The following is a 12,472-nucleotide window of genomic DNA, read 5'->3' as shown; positions in this document are numbered from 1 at the left end:
TTGTTCTAAACTTGAGCTAAATTTGAGCAGGACAACACTATCTTTCAGATGCTAAAAATAAAATCCGTCAAAAACGCTTAGTTCAATTGTTGAAAATGACCAAGTAAAAACAAGACGCTGATAACAGAGCTTATCCCTTAAAATTCGAACTTCCCTTCAAGGTCTATAGTGTTTTGTTCTTTTTTAAAAAAGATCATTTAAAAAAAATTTGAAAAAAAATTGTTTCAGAATTTTTTGGTGAAAATCGTCCCCCACACGCCAAGGTGATATAGTTTGTTTTTAGCGGAATATTAAATGGAAGTAAGATTATGTCTAAATCCAATTTGGAGCAATTTCTAAGACAAAATAGACTGCTCTTGTATCAGGGTGAAGCCCTAAATGTTCTGACTGCACACAAATTTTAAGTTTGAATACAAGTAATTAACAGAATAATCGAAAGAAAAAGTAAATTTTATTTCATTTTTTTGCCATTTTATTCCTTACACGTTATGTAATATTCAAAGTATGTACTTGGCGCATCGTCTTACTTTAACAAGATTAAATTGCTGGCTTCAGTTCATTTGGGAACGCATCAATTTGCCGCTTACGCTCGCTATTAAAATGAAAGATATTTCGCGTCAATTATCCCAAATTGGCCAAACTAGAAAATTTGGAGCCCCTGTATTTAATCGAGAAACAATCACAAGTAAAATATTGTTCTAAATTTGAGCTAAATTTGAGCAGGACAACAATATCTTTCAGATGCTAAAAATGAAATCCGTCAAAAACGCTTAGTTCAATTGTCGAAAATGACGAAGTAAAAACAAGACTGCTCATAACAGAGCATATCCTTTAAGTTTCTATGGAATTAAAACGATTGATGAAATTTAAAAGAATAGTTTAGTTTCTTTTAAAAATCATCCCCATACACGCCTAGATGATATATTTTGTTTTTAGCGGAGTGTTAAATGGAACTAAGATTATGTCTAAATCCAATTTGGAGCAATTTCTAAGACAAACAAGACTGCTCTTGTATCAGGGTGAAGCCCTAAATGTTCTGACAGCACAAAAATTTTAAGTTTGAATACATGTAATTGACAGAATAATCGAAAGAAAAAGAAAGTTTATTCCTTACACGTTATGTAATATTCAAAGTGTGTGCTTGGCGTGTCGTCTTACTGTAACAAGATTCAACTGCTGGCTTCAGTTTTTTTTTGGGAACGCATCAGTTTGCCGCTGACGCGCACTATTAAAATGCAAGATATTTCGCGTCAATTATCCCAAATTGGCCAAACTAGCAAAACTGGAGCCCCTGTAATCAAACGAGAAACAATCACAGATAAAATATTGTTCTAACTTTGAGCTAAATTTGAGCAGGACAACAATATCTTTCAGATGTTGGAATAAAAACCCAAAAAACCCAAGTCCAAAGTATTGTTTTTAGCATGTAGAAAAAAATAACATAGACACAATAGCATGCTTCAATTCAGCTTGGAACGATTTCTGAGCCCTATTAAATCGCCGCTTAAGCGTGAATAGCAAGAAATATTTACCGCGTTATTTATCCCAAATGGGCCAAACTGCCAATATTTAAACCACCATAGTTGTACAAAAAACTATCAAAAGTAAAATTTATTGATACAAAAAAAAATGCCACAAATAGTAAGTGAAAATGTCGAAATTTGTCTGGAGAAAAAAACACCCAGAGCACAAATATTTGTCACTTTCTTCAATAATTGAAACAGAAACCTCGCCAACCCGAGCATAATTTTTCTGCACTTTCTTTGAAAGTCAGAGCAGTTAAATCTTTGCTTAAACGGTAGTAGCACAAAAAATATTGCGCGTTAATTGTCCCAATTCTTTAAACCTCCGTAAATTTACAAAACATCATCACATATAAATCGTTTTAATATTGAGCTCAGGACAACAAGACTTTTCAGATGGAATTTTAAAAAACTCTGTTGTTAAAAAGTCGAGCATTCACTGATAAAAAACCACCCAGGGCATGAAGATTCCGTATTTTTTTTATCAAAAACAACTTCATCAGTTTCAGGCCCAAGAGAACGTCATTACACGATATGGCACAGTATGAGATGTCTATGATGCAAACTACACTGTTTTTTTTTGTTTTTATTAATTGACAAATACTATACAGAAAAGCAATAGGCTCAAAAAAAAGTAAGATTGAGAGCGTTTCAAGAAAGGAAAATTTATCACAGATCATTTTTTCACGCTCAGCAATCAAACATTAATGACTTTAGCATGCGTGGGATTCTACTGAGAAGGTTTAATTGGTTTTTTAATCAACGATTTCTGGTTAATTAAAATAGCGACGATTGATCGTTTTTTTAATTGTGACGAACTTTCGCCATTTCAATAGAAGTATTGTTCAATTCTTTCAAAGTTTTGAAAAAAACCGTAAAGGCTCCGAGCTTATAGTTTAAAGGGATCTCAACGCCTTTTTGAGCAAAAGAAGGAGATATGATTTCTGCAAAAGGTAAGTTTTTCGTTCATCAGAACCCTTGAACTTTTTGACTGTGCCTAAACGTATTCAAATTCGTTTTTGAAAACTTCAGATAAAAATCAAAAAAACCTTCAAATAGCCACAAATTTTTAAAAAAGTCCAGAAACAATCAAAAGCGTTTAAGGAAAAATCAAAAAATAAATAACAAGCGGCAACTGAACCGACAAAACTTGAGTACATAACTGAAGTACAAAAATGAACTTGAGTACAAAATTTGGCTCAGTTAGCTTTTCGAGCATGCGTTGTACCACCCAATTAATTAACAAAATGATGGTCTCTTGTTCCAAATTGTTCGAGCAAGATTAAGAAGGGATAAAAAAGGACTCAAAACCGTAAGCTGTACTTTACAAAAGAAAGATAATTTTTCAGTGGGATAAAGTCAAGAAGGATTTTTTTTGAAAACAACTTAATATTTTCTCATTTTCTGCTAATTTGCAAAAAAACTATCAAATAGCTTTCAATTGACATCAGAGGAGAGTTGAAAAGATCTAAGTTTCTCCCTGATACACGCAGCTTTTCTTAATGTCAAAACTTTAATATTAATATTTCAGTTTTTGAAAAATTACCATTTTATAAAAACTTCATCTCGGCCAGACTTCTTGAAACGATGTAAGTATTGGGGTGGAGTGAATCATACTCAAAGAACTGAATGAGCCAAAAGAATTATCAACCAATAAAAAGTGAGTATTCTTTCAAAACATCAAAAACAGAACATGAAAAGTTAGTTGGGCAATGGGTCCTTTTTAATAACTGATTTTAGGTTGAAAAAGGTAATTTTGTCCGGTCAAAACGGCATAAAACTAAATCTGATAATTTAAAACTCTTAGTGCATTTGATTTTTCATGCATGACAACAGTCAGTCCCCTAGTTTTTTTCTCTACTACGCAATAGTTTTCAATGCATTTGCCAGGTTAAGCAATGAAAAACTTTTGTTCAAGTCTCCAGTTCAATTTATTTTGTCGATTACTACAACGTTGATTTCAAAAAAAAAAAAAACACTGCCCTTGCTGACCAGGCAGAGCCATAAATGTTCTGACTTAGAGCTGAAGAAAAATATTCCAAATTGTTTACGAAAGATTAAAAAGGTACAAAAGTAGATTCAAAACCAATAACATGGTACTTTGAAAAAAAAATCATAACTCACAAGGGAGGATAAAATTAGGAAAAGTTTGTTCAAAAAAAACTTTAACTTTGTCTCAAAAATTTGGCAATTTGAAAAATAAACTGTCAAATAGCTTTTAATTGACGTCAGAGGGGAGTTGGAAACATCTAAGTTTCTCCCAGATACGCGAAGTTTTGTTTAAGGTCGATTTTTTTTAGTTCTAATATTTCAATCTTTCAATAAACGACCAGTTTATAGCACAGCGGCGAAGCGGAGCTTTGCAACCTTGCGATGCAATACAAATATTCAAGAAAAAAACATAAGTTGAAAAAAGTTTCAAAATTGCAAAAAATTACGTGAATCAAAACTTTCGTTTGTCTAAAAAACAACTAGGGGTCAGCTGAAGCTGGAAATTGTGTTTCATATTGAATGAATTTGCTATACTGATACGGCAGAAAAAATGTGGTTTCAAAAATTGGACTCCTTAGCTGTTCCCTACTATAAGCCCAAAAGCTTAGTTGTTCCCTTCTTAAACAAGTGAGAAAAATAAACATTTTTGAGATAATAAATTCTCACATAGAGATAACTTGTCTATTACAAAAAATTAAGGAGCTGCCATTTCAGCAGATTAATAATTTCACCTGGTTCTTTCAGTTGTTATTTTTCATCTCGGATTTGATTGTGTCAATTTTAAGAAAAATAAAAACTTACTAAAAAAACGGTCAAAAATTCTAAGAAACGGTCAAAAGGGTTTTCAAAACCCATGATTTTTTCCTGAAGAGAGCAGCTTGTGGTTGTTTAAGCAGAGAAGATTCCCAAAATTGGGTTTCTCGATTGAACACAACCTGAAAACTGGCAAAGCAGTTTTCGCGTAAAGTCAAAAATCTTTCAAAACACGGTCAAAGTTTCAAAACTTCGATTCGTTTGAAGGCCATAACGTTTTTAATAATAAAAAAACAGCCAGGTATAATGGGAGGCTTTCAACAACCTGTTGTTTTGATTAAACCTATGATATCAGAAAAGTCCAAAATACGGTCAACTAATCAAACATTTGACATTTCCGAGAGTCATGGTTTTTTGTGAGAAAAAATAGGGCGTAGTCGCTTATGTAGAACGGATTCACTCAACCTGAAACTTCGATTGAACCCAAACTCTCAGATTTGGGATGGTAGTTCTCGAGAAATGTCAAAAATTTTAAATAAAAAGGTAAGAAAAATCAAAATTTTGACTTTCCCGAGGACCATATTTTTTGATGTCAGAAAAATTTGGGGGTAATTGCAAGAGCAAATGAGCTTTCCAGAAAGCGTTCCTTGAATTGAACCCAAACTCTCAATTATGGTAGGGTAGTTTTCGAGAGTAACCAAAAAGTTTATAAAACGGTCAGAAGTCAAAAATTTAACTACTCCGAGGGCCATAAATGATAAATTTGGCCAAAAAAATGTGTAGAAAAACTTGGGCTTAGGTGCTCAGGCAGCAATTTTTTTGAAATCGTTCTTTTCATTGAAACAAAAATCTCAAACTTGAGAGGTTTTTTCTAGATTTTCACTACTTACTGCACATTATAGGTTTTAATAAACATGCCAAAATCTGCTTGGTAGCCGGATCAAAAACACTATTTTAACTCTAATAGGGGTTCGAACTGAACCTGGTTAAAATGAATAAAGCTTAAATAAGAATCAACAAAAATAAAGCTTTTAAAATTGAAAGTGCTATTAAAAATTTCAGCAACTATTACTAACAACACTTGCTGCTTTTGCACCAACTTGCAAAGCTCTCGCCTTTGGCAAAAAAGGTTTCATATCTGCACATTTCTAACTATGCGTATTCTTGAGAAAAAAATTTATATTATTGATTTCGAAAAATTACTTTGTAATGATTATTGTATGAAAAAATTTCTGCTTAAATTGTGAGTTGTAGTAGTTTCAGTTCGCCATTATAAATTTATTTTCGGTTTTGATAAAAGAAACTATGTTTGTTATACCTGATACAACGATTAAAGGTCTCTTTTAACATTAAAAAATAATAACAAAAAATAACAGCTTTGCGCCTGCACATCTCCCTGCATATTTTAACAAATATTATTGGGTTATTGTAAAGTAAAATTGACATGCTTTCTATTTTGGACTACAAACTTGTTCTGGGATTTAAATGGCGACCATTTTGAAGGTTACTCAAACATTCTGAGTGATTATGCACTGAATATACCGGTTGTGAATGAAAATGTCAAAATGTCATAGCCTGTTTTTTTCTTTAATTTATTTTTGGTTTTTTTGGAGTGCTCGGAAAATCAATAATTTGACCTAAAAAATTTAACAAACTTTTCTATCGGTTTTGTAGAAAAACTTGTTTAAACGAATGAATGAAGTTTTTAGCCAGGTTTTCTGAGTTTCAGATAGTTTGAAAATAATAAGAATTTCAAGTTTGTTTGGAAAACATATGTGCTTTACAGAATGTTCCATTCATGAGTACTTTAATTTCTACTACAGAAATTCAAAAATCTAAAAATTGCACAAACTAATGCATAAAAGCTGAAACTAGTTTCAATAGCACTGATAATTTTTTAAACTTTAATGTTTAGGTGTTACAAATGGTTCACAAAGTTCAATCTGAGGATCTATTAGAGTTGAAATTGTTCTACCAGTCCGGGTTACGAAGCCAACGTTTGGTATACTGAATATGATCTGTGAAGTGCAGGAATCAAAGAAAAAATTGTTGATTCTTTTTCACCGCCTTAATCAAAGTTTACTAAATTTAAATTTTTCACAAAGTATGGAAATTTGATGAAACAAAAAAATCTTGGACATATTCAAAATATGCTCCAAAAAGTCATGTTTGGTTTTTTTTAACAATTTTATTTTTTTGTTTTGGAGGGCTCGGAAAATCAAGTGAGTCGGTTTTTAAGAAAGTCAACAAAATAACTCCAAAAACCGCCCCTCCCTAGAAAAATATCTGCGCGCACGAACGGCTGAATGTGTGATTGATTTTGTTCAACAATTATATTCATGGGTAATTTACTTCACCAATTTTCAATACTTTGTGACAAAAGTAATTAAATGTAACAAATTCGAGTTCAGGCTTTGAAAAATAATTCACCAGTTTTTCTTTATTGGCTGCAAATTATAATCAACACATCATCTGCACATCATAACCTGCACATCATAATCAACAATTCATAATGAATATAACTAAAAGTTTGCTTTGTAACGCTGGAATGGTAGGACTATTTCAGCTCTAATAGGTCTTCAAATTGAACTTTGTGAATCACATTTAACACCTGAAAACTAATGCTTGAAAAAATTGACAGTGCTATTAAAAAAATTTTCAGCAGTTATGTAACCATCATTGCAACTTGATGGTTTTAGTGATTTTTATGTAGAAATAAAAATTGCCCTGAATCAAAACCTTGTGGAAAGCATTTTTACTTTCAACAAGTTGAAAATTCGTATTATTTTCAAATTATCTGGAAACTTGGATAAAGTTTCCTTTAATGGTTTAAACAGGTCTTTCAACAAAACTGATGGATCTATGATCAGCATGCGAATAAAGTTTTGAGATTCGAAAAATATTGTCTTTCCAATTTTAAAGACTAAGCTTTGAACTCAATTACATTTGAAGTGTTAATGATTAACTTCGAATCTCAAAAATCTTTTTTACATGCTAGTCAAATAGTCAATGGTTTAATGGAAAAACAGTTTATACGAACAAATGAAACTTTTGCCAAAATCTACGAGCTCTTTATTTTGTGTTTTTGCCTTTTTTGCCATTTTTAAGCTTTGTTTAATTTAAAATTATTTTTTTTTGGTTCTAGATAATTCGTAAAAAATGGTGGTTGCGTATGCTAGGATGCGTATTTACGAGAAAGCGCCAAATTCATTATTGATTGTTATCTTCTTCATCCAATGTTCTTTGAGATGATGTTTTTCAAAATGGTATAATAAAAATATATATATTTTTTGAAGTATACCCCAACAAAAACACAAGAGAGAAAATTGAAGGCTTTTAGCATGTCGAATGACGCCTCAAAAGCAAACACCAAAAACTATCAGTTGATCATAATCAGCTCATCGTCGAAACGTTTTTTTTTTATTTTTGAATTTTCTTTTAACGAGAAAAAAGAAGCTCAAATATTTTCCTGTTTCAGCTTAGCGACGGAACACTTGACTCAGGTGCAATTATTACAGAGTGGTTGCTGCGAAAAAACGCTTCATATATCTGGGGCTCGAAGTACGGATATCATCTAAATCTCTGGTTAAAATATTTCGACCGGACGCAATTTTTGTTTTTGGACGGCGAGAAGTTCACCAAAGACAACTCCGCGATTATATTAAGAAAAGTGGAGAGATTTCTACAAATTTCGAATCATTTCAAAGATGAAGATTTCGGGTTTACATTAGACAAACCAGGTTTCTATTGTTATTTACGCCAACAAAACGGCTGCCTGTTGAGCAGAGGGAAAACTAGCTACCCTAAAAGACTGACTAAGAGCGGATTTGAGATTTTGAAAAAAAAAATTAGAACCAGAATTGAGACTCTTTACTGAATTGGCACAGATCAAACTGAACTGGAGGGTTGGCCAAGGGTGTCAGGATTTTATGTTTAGTCACAAACTAACAGCCTGATGACCCGACAGACAAACTTTTGGTTCTTACCGGAATTTAAACAGACATTTCAAGAAGCACTTAAACAAGACTACTCGTATTAGGGCTAACTTCTGAATGTTCCAACTGCATTTCAGTTTCTATGGAATTAAAAACAGTTGATGTATTTAAAAAAAAATAGTTTAATTTCTTTTGAAAATCATTCCCATACACGCCAAGGTGATATATTTTGTTTTTAGCGGAGTGTTAAATGGAACTAAGATTATGTCTAAATCCAATTTGGAGCAATTTCTCTTTCTAAGACAAACAAGACTGCTCTTGTATCAGGGTGAAGCCCTAAGTGTTCTGACTGCACAAAAATTTTAAGTTTGAATACATGTAATTGACAGAATAATCGAAAGAAAAAGAAAATTTTATTTCATTTTTTGCCATTTTATTCCTTACACGTTATGTAATATTCAAAGTGTGTGCTTGGCGTATCGTCTTACTTTAACAAGATAGATTAAATTGCTGGCTTCAGTTCATTTAGGAACGCATCAATTTGCCGCTTACGCTCGCTATTAAAATGCAAGATGTTTCGCGTCAATTATCCCAAATTGGCCAAACTAGCAAATTTGGAGCCCCTGTATTCAAACGAGAAACAATCACAGGTAAAATATTGTTCTAAATTTGAGCTAAATTTGAGCAGGACAACACTATCTTTCAGATGCTAAAAATAAAATCCGTCAAAAACGCTTAGTTCAATTTTTGAAAATGACCAAGTAAAAAGAAGACGCTCATAACAGAGCATATCCCTTAAAATTCGAACTTCTCTTCAAGGTCTATATTGTTTTGTTCTTTTTTAAAAAAGATCAATTAAAAAAATATTGGAAAAAATATTGTTTCAGAATTTTTTGGTGAAAATCGTCCCCCACACGCCAAGGTGATATGTTTTGTTTTTAGCGGAGTATTAAATGGAACTAAGATTATGTCTAAGTCCAGTTTGGAGCAATTTCTAAGACAAACTAGACTGCTCTTGTATCAAGGTGAAGCCCTAAGTGTTCTGACTGCACAAAAATTTTATGTTTGAATACATGTAATTGACAGAATAATCGAAAGAAAAAGAAAAGTTTATTTCATTTTTTTGCCATTTTATTCCTTACACGTTATGTAATATTCAAAGTATGTGCTTGGCGTATCGTCCTACTTTAACAAGATTAAATTGCCGGCTTCAGTTCATTTGCGAACGCATCAATTTGCCGCTTACGCTCGCTATTAAAATGCAAGATATTTCGCGTCAATTATCCCAAATTGGCCAAACTAGCAAATTTGGAGCCCCTGTATTTAAACGAGAAACAATCACAGGTAAAATATTGTTCTAAATTTGAGCTAAATTTGAGCAGGACAACACTATCTTTCAGATGCTAAAATTAAAATCCGTCAAAAACGCTTAGTTCAATTTTTGAAAATGACCAAGTAAAAAGAAGACGCTCATAACAGAGCATATCCCTTAAAATTCGAACTTCTCTTCAAAGTCTATAGTGTTTTGTTCTTTTTTAAAAAAGATCAATTAAAAAAATATTGGAAAAAATATTGTTTCAGAATTTTTTGGTGAAAATCGTCCCCCACACGCCAAGGTGATATGTTTTGTTTTTAGCGGAGTATTAAATGGAACTAAGATTATGTCTAAGTCCAATTTGGAGCAATTTCTAAGACAAACTAGACTGCTCTTGTATCAAGGTGAAGCCCTAAGTGTTCTGACTGCACAAAAATTTTATGTTTGAATACATGTAATTGACAGAATAATCGAAAGAAAAAGAAAAGTTTATTTCATTTTTTGCCGTTTTATTCCTTACACGTTATGTAATATTCAAAGTATGTGCTTGGCGTATCGTCTTACTTTAACAAGATTAAATTGCCGGCTTCAGTTCATTTGCGAACGCATCAATTTGCCGCTTACACTCGCTATTAAAATGCAAGATATTTCGCGTCAATTATCCCAAATTGGCCAAACTAGCAAATTTGGAGCCCCTGTATTTAAACGAGAAACAATCACAGGTAAAATATTGTTCTAAATTTGAGCTAAATTTGAGCAGGACAACACTATCTTTCAGATGCTAAAATTAAAATCCGTCAAAAACGCTCAGTTCAATTGTCGAAAATGACGAAGTAAAAACAAGACTGCTCATAACAGAGCATATCCTTTAAGTTTCTATGGAATTAAAACAATTGATGAAATTTAAAAAAATAGTTTAGTTTCTTTTAAAAATCATCCCCATACACGCCAAGATGATATATTTTGTTTTTAGCGGAGTGTTAAGTGGAACTAAGATTATGTCTAAATCCAATTTGGAGCAATTTCTAAGACAAACAAGACTGCTCCTGTATCAGGGTGAAGCCCTAAGTGTTCTGACAGCACAAAAAAATTAAGTTTGAATACATGTAACTGACAGAATAATCGAAAGAAAAAGAAAGTTTTTTTTTTTCTTTTTTTTTGCCATTTTATTCCTTACACGTTATGTAATATTCAAAATATGTGCTTGGCGTATCGTCTTACTGTAACAAGATTAAACTGCTCGCTTCAGTTTTTCTGGGAACGCGTCAGTTTGCCGCTTACGCGCGCTATTTAAATGTAAGATATTTCGCGTCAGTTATCCCAAATTGGCCAAACTAGCAAAATTGGAGCGCCTGTATTTAAACGAGAAACGATCACAGGTAAAACATTGTTCCAAATTTGAGCTAAATTTGAGCAGGACAACAATATCTTTCAGATGCTAAAATAAAATCCCAAAAAACCCAAGTCGAAAGTATTGTTTTTAGCATGTAGAAAAAAATAACATAGTCACAATACCATGCTTCAATTCAGCTTGGAACGATTTCTGAGACCTATTAAATCGCCGCTTAAGCGTGAATAGCAAGAAATATATACCGCGTTATTTATCCCAAATTGGCCAAACTGCCAATATTTAAACCACCATAGTTGTACGAAAAACTATCAAAAGTAAAATTTATTTTCAAAAATGAAGTTTGGAAAACAATGCTTTTTGGTTGATACAAAAAAATGCCACAAATAGTAAGTGAAAATGTCGAAATTTGTCTGGAGAAAAAAACACCCAGAGCACAAATATTTGTCACTTTCTTCAATAATTGAAACAGAAACCTCGCCAACCCGAGCATAAATTTTCTGCACTTTCTTCGAAAGTCAGAGCAGTTAAATCTTTGCTTAAAAGGTAGTAGCACAAAAAATATCGCGCGTTAATTGTCCCAATTCTTTAAACCTCCGTAACTTTACAAAACATCATCACATATAAATCGTTTTAATATTGAGCTCAGGAGAACAAGACTTTTCAGATGGAATTTTAAAAAACTCTGTTGTTAAAAAGTCGAGCATTCACTGATAAAAAACCACCCAGGGCATAAAGATTCCGTATTTTTTTATCAAAAACAACTTCATCAGTTTCAGGCCCAAGAGAACGTCATTACACGATATGGCACAGTATGAGATGTCTATGATGCAAACTACCTTGTTTTTTTTGTTTTTATTAATTGACAAATACTATACAGAAAAGCAATAGGCTCAAAAAAAAGTAAGATTGAGAGCGTTTCAAGAAAGGAAAATTTATCACAGATCATTTTTTCACGCTCAGCAATCAAACATTAATGACTTTAGCATGCGTGGGATTCTACTGGGAAGGTTTAATTGGTTTTTTAATCAACGATTCCTGGTTAATTAAAATAGCGACGATTGATTGTTTTTTTAATTGTGACGAACTTTCGCCATTTCAATAGAAGTATTGTTCAATTCTTTCAAAGTTTTGAAAAAAACCGTAAAGGCTCCGAGCTTATAGTTTAAAAGGATCTCAACGCCTTTTTGAGCAAAAGAAGGAGATATGATTTCTGTAAAAGGTAAGTTTTTCGTTCATCAGAACCCTTGAACTTTTTGACTGTGCCTAAACGTATTCAAATTCGTTTTTGAAAACTTCAGATAAAAATCAAAAAAACCTTCAAATAGCCACAAATTTTTAAAAAAGTCCAGAAACAATCAAAGGCGATTAAGGAAAAATCAAAAAATAAATAACAAGCGGCAACTGAACCGACAAAACTTGAGTACATAACTGAAGAACAAAAATGAACTTGAGTACAAAATTTGGCTCAGTTAGCTTTTCGAGCATGCGTTGTACCACCCAATTAATTAACAAAATGATGGTCTCTTGTTCCAAATTGTTCAAGCAAGATTAAGAAGGGATAAAAAAAGGACTCAAAACCGTAAACTGTACTTTACAAAAGAAA

At 32.4% G+C, this 12,472-nt stretch overlaps 1 protein-coding gene across 1 annotated transcript in view; it reads right to left on the bottom strand.

The window, feature by feature from the left end:
* Positions 1-12,472, bottom strand: part of LOC134847922 (chromobox protein homolog 3-like) — a 359,550-nt gene that overhangs the window by 256,323 nt on the left and 90,755 nt on the right. The window lies entirely within an intron of this gene.

This window comes from Symsagittifera roscoffensis, chromosome 6 (genome assembly GCF_963678635.1).
Source record: "Symsagittifera roscoffensis chromosome 6, txSymRosc1.1, whole genome shotgun sequence".
Lineage (NCBI taxonomy): Eukaryota > Metazoa > Xenacoelomorpha > Acoela > Convolutidae > Symsagittifera > Symsagittifera roscoffensis.
This window is presented reverse-complemented; position numbering and strand designations above follow the sequence as displayed.